This window comes from Phycodurus eques, chromosome 18 (assembly GCF_024500275.1).
Source record: "Phycodurus eques isolate BA_2022a chromosome 18, UOR_Pequ_1.1, whole genome shotgun sequence".
In the NCBI taxonomy this organism is placed as follows: domain Eukaryota; kingdom Metazoa; phylum Chordata; class Actinopteri; order Syngnathiformes; family Syngnathidae; genus Phycodurus; species Phycodurus eques.
The window spans coordinates 8608123-8613586 of NC_084542.1; positions in this window are offsets into that span (position 1 = coordinate 8608123).

Genomic DNA, 5464 nt, shown 5'->3' on the forward strand with positions numbered 1-5464 from the left:
AGATTTTAACCCAGGTCCTCAGAACTGTGCCGCCCCAAAGTAATTAAAGAAATTATTTTTTTTCCTCCCAACTTGGATATTGTAACTTCCAAGGAAAAAAAAAAAAAAGAAAACCGCATGTGCAGCAATATCGCCACCTTTCACAGCGATGATAGCCTCCAAACATTTCTTGTTTCCATCTAAGCTTTTTGCACTTCTCAGGTACCATTTTATCCCACTCTTCCTTTGCAATTTGTTCAAGCTCTTTTACATTTGCAGGGTTGTTTTCCCCAATGGCAGATTTCAGCTCCTCCCACAGATTTTCAATTGGATTGAGATCAGGACTCATTGCTGGCCATTTTAAAACAGTCAATTTTTTCCTTTTCAGCCATTCCCGTGTGCTTTTGGATGTGTGCTTTGGGTCTTTGCCTGCCCGTGTGACTGATAACTTTATTTTAAAATGCTTTATTTGAAGTGCAGACAATTTAAAAATTTTGGTCCAAAAGAACATGAAGTAGACGCACATGATCTGCTTACACGGGTCACATGAAATTACATGGCTGGCCGGATCTGGGCCGGGCGGGCCTTGATTTTGATACCTGGTACATGGTCGTGAGCGTCGAAGTTACAAATTCAAAATGACTGGATGATAGCAATTCCAGCAAGTGGTGGCGATCATATGCTAACTTACAGATATTGACTTGTTTTTAACACCTCCCCAAAAAATCTGGACAATTGAAATGAGGAAACATTTTCAGCTCTTCTCTTCAAACATAGGCGGCACGGTGGCCGACTGGTTAGAGCGTCAGCCTCACAGTTTTGAGGTGCGGGGTTCAATGCCTGTGTGGAGTTTTCATGTTCTCCCTGTGCCTGCGTGGATTTTCTCCGCGCACTCCGGTTTCCTCCCACATCCCAAAAACATGCATGCATTGGAGACTCTAAATTGCCCGTAGGTGTGAATGTGAGTGCGAATGGTTGTTTGTTTGTTTGTATGTATGTGCCCTGCGATTGGCTGGCAACCAGTTCAGGGTGTACCCCGCCTCCTGCCCGATGACAGCTGGGATAGGCTCCAGCACGCCCGCGACCCTCGTGAGGAGAAGCGGCTCAGAAAATGGATGGATGGATCTTCAAACATATTTAATATATTTTGAAACAAATCATCACCAAAATAACATTAAATGGTCTTTAATCTGCAAGTATTTTTTTTCTGATTAAATCGATAAATCTGATTTGAAAAAATAATTACATTTCCATCCATTTGTTCAAAAACAAGACATTATTTCAAATTGACAGTGCAGAAAGTCCTGCATGCTTTTTCTCCTGTCCTTGTCCTGTCCATCCCTCACAGGTTGGAGCACTGCAGCCCCATGCAACACTCATATCTAATGTTTCATTGTTGTAGATATGTAATGATTTACTTTTCTCATCCGGTTTACAATTAGTGCTTTGTCTCTTGTCTTCGTTTCTCTCTCCCCTCTAGAAACTTTCTTCTGTTCAACTGATCGATTCTGATTCTCAATAAACATCAACTATAATACTAAGGATCGACAGCGGAAGCTTAAAAACTCCACTCTAAGACAGTAAAACTGTTCCGGCATAAAAGGGATACAGATCCTCCATTCTGCTTGACCTAACAGCCGAACAGGACAAAAAAAGAGATATGATTGATTTGAGAGATTATTTTATAGGTATGTTACTAAATTTTTCAAAATACCTGTATATCAAAATAGATCATCTATATCATTGGATAGAACGATAGGATAAATTAGCGCCAGTTTGTTAGAGTCAGATAAGGATTAAGGATTTTATGCCACTTTTTATGTTGCTAATTGGCCCAAATTTTCTTGCCCAGAAATTAATATAAATCATTAGGAAATTTGTGACAAAAACCTTGACTCTTTGGTAGATAAATAACCGTAGCTTAGTCTTATTAGTTGAAATATGATATTTAAAAAGGATTCCGATTTTTCAATGGCAGCGTCCGCTCTAGCATCTCATGTTCCGGGTTAAACTGAAAGCAAGCACATCATCAGAATGACTTCAAACTTCACAGAAAACAAGAATAATAATAGTGACGAATATATAGTTTTAGAAATCAAGGAACATTTTCATCTTTGTCAGAACCACAGAAAATCTCATCTGAATAAAAAAAATTCTAAATCGATGTGGTAAAGGGATTTCCCAACAATGTAATTTTAAAAAGGAATACCTTACACAAAACAATGAGAAAACACGATTTTGGTGGAGCTCTGCTAAATCCACGTGCCCAAAATCTGGCACAGAAAAATGGAAAGAAAATGGCATCTGTTTTTTCTAGATTTAGTAAGATACCTACAAGAGCACCACTGTAATATTATTTTGGTTATATACAATAAAACCACTTAATTCTTTTCCACCGGGATGACTTACATATTTATCTCTCAATACAAATATGGTTTAGTTAAGACATAAAACATTCTGATCCATTTTCTTACCTGTGATGTTGAGTGTTCAACAATGAAAGCATGGCTGCTTATTCAGAAATGCTCATATGCCAAATACAAACTATAAAAAAAAAATCATTGCAATTATGAGCTTTAAAACCAGCATTAATTTGCTGGCATGCCACTCAGCAGAGCACTGACCTCTGACGAGGCCAAACGGTCAGCACCATATTGTCCACCTTCATTGAGATCTGCTGACTCTGAACTTGATTCACCCACCATTCTTTGGGGGGAGGGGGCGTGTAATAGTGTTACCAAGAGTGAAACAAAAAAATTATTTTGTAACTTGAACAAATAAACCTTGAAACTCTGACATAAACGCGTTTTCTATCACTACGGTAAAGATTAATATCAGCCAAACTAGTTAGCCACAAATGCTATCTCGCGTTTAAGCTAACGTAGAAAATGATCCCACCTCCACCTGGCGTTCATTTTCCTTAAATTTTATTTTACCGCTTAACGTAACGTGGGCGACAAGATGATTTTTCCTACCTTTTGAGTGGTCGTCGATGTGAGCAACTATCGCTCGCTGAAGCTTGTTTTATTTTTTTCCGGCGATCGGAAGCTAAACAGACACTAGTGCTGCTCACCTCACCGAAGCCGCCACCCGATTGGCCGGCGGAAGTTTCGAGTTGTGATTTCGAACCAATCAGATGTCAGCGTGCCGGGTGTTGTTGATTGATATTCAAATCAAATATGGTAAACTTGATTATAAATTGTGATATTTGATTGGCTGCAGCACATTCAGTCAGTATACCTTTGTAATCTGTTATTTTTGGTTCAATACAGACCAAACGCTCACTTTTGATAGATTGGAGTCAATTAACTTGAACTCACTGCCAGGCCTCCATTTGACTTATAGCTGTCAATGGCAGTGAATGAGTTAAGAACATAAGCGTGCTTTTTTGTAAATTATTACTACTGCCATATACACACACCGATACATATACAGTACTTTTATTAGATATTAGATTTGATTAAATAAAATGTTCCTACGAGCCAACGAAATGCATTTTGCAGCGAACCAAAAGTGCAAAAGCAAAACTGTAATTGAATAACATACGCAGTATGCAGCGTGAAAGGCATGAGATGAAGTAGTAGTAGTAGTAAGCAATTCTGTATACTGTGTTGAAATGTCTACAGTATTTTGATCCCGAAAAGGATTGCAGTTTTTTTGTATTCAAATTTGCCCTTCATATTCTACAATTTTGCCCACTGAACGTTTCATGAATAATCAAAAATAAAAATTTAATACCGTACAAAAAGCCAACTGGACATTTACTCAACTGCATATCTTTTTGTGGTGTGCAAACAAAATATACGGCATCGTGTTAATTTAAATTCCATGTAAAGGACATGGACCGCATTTAAAGATCATAGGACAAAGATGTTACAAATGTTCTTGATAACTCTAGAACCCCTTTACAAACCACATCTGCCGTTTTGAAGTGATAATATATCAGATATACAGCCGTTAAATCGATAAATATGACTCAGAATGCGCCTTCTGCTTGTTGCATCTAGCGCCTCGCGGTCTTCAGCTCTATGCGGCGCTGCGACGTCACACGAGTCAAACGGCCTGTTCATTCGACGTTGTGCGCTGTTGTTCCAGTCCTTTTGTCGTATGATTTAGCGATGTCACGATGGTTTATTGTGTGGCATTTGGTTGTACAAATGGCTCAGGCAGTGGCAAGAGTTTCTTTCGCTTTCCAAGTGAAAAAGGAATACGTGACCAGTGGTTAGGGAAAGTCAGTCGACGGGAAGAAACGTGGTCAGCTATGGGTGCCTAGCAAGCATTCCAAACTCTGTGCAGATCACTTTGAACCGGCGTGTTTTCAGAAAGACTTAGGCGAAAGCATTGGATACACAGCTGTAGTTAGGCAGAGGCTGAAACAGGCTGCGGTGCCAACTATTTTTCCTTCGGCCATCGGGACCTCAACCGCCAGCAAGAGAACTAAATCTCACAGCCGCAATGCTGCAGCGGCGAAGCGGCGCAGACAATTGGTGAGGATTTCCTTCTATACACCTACGACTCTATTGTGGTTATTATGCACTGGGCAGTAGGAAAAAAAACACCCACGCAGTACTTTTCAGTATTGTCGTCTGTACTTTTGCCTGTATGACAAGCCAACAGACACGGCAAAGATTATCTGTGCGGCGTGTTATAACGCTGTTCGAGCGAGGTGCACGCAATATATAGGAATACTGCATACTATGTAAAAGCCTGTGCCGTGTCACTGAAACATATGCGCCTGTACGTCGAAATCCTCTTCCTCCCCATATTCCAACACGTTGCTCGCCATTTCGTATAGAGTGTAGCGCGCTCCGTTTGGCAATTGCAACGTCACTTCCGGTCGTCCTTGCGATGGATAGAGTAACCGCACCCCGGCGTCTCGATCTTCGGTTATGTTCGGGGAGTGCTCAATACGTGTAATAAAAACCTCTTTTGTAGCTAAACTATAGTTGACAACTTTCTGTATTATATAACATACAATGCAAATATGAATTTTAACTGACCCCATTACATCTTTGTCCTCTGACCTTTAAAAGCCACCAACAGACCTAGAAATCTATGCCGGTCATTATGATGATGTAAAACATTAATTTGCAAATAATTAGAACTAAGGCGTGTACATGAGTACTTTGATTTATTTATTTTTTGTGTGAGTGTGAGGAAGCGCAGACTGAAGGTTGAGGTTTTGTGGGGGTGCTGGTGGTGCATGGATGGACAGATGGATGAGGCTTTTTTCCCCTCCTCCCTGTTAATGATTAAGAAGATCTTCTGTAAATATGATGCTCGCATGCACGCGGCCTGCTCGCTCACCTTCTCACAGCACAGCACGACACCTTCTCGGCCTTCTTCCTCTTCTTCCTCCTCCTGACAAAAGATGCACCAGCCGCTTCTGCTCCGCTTCAGGACCGCTGAAGTACAAATGAGCAGCTTCTCCTGATTCTTTTTTAAAATTTATTTTTATTTGTATTTATTTATTTTTTTAATTCAA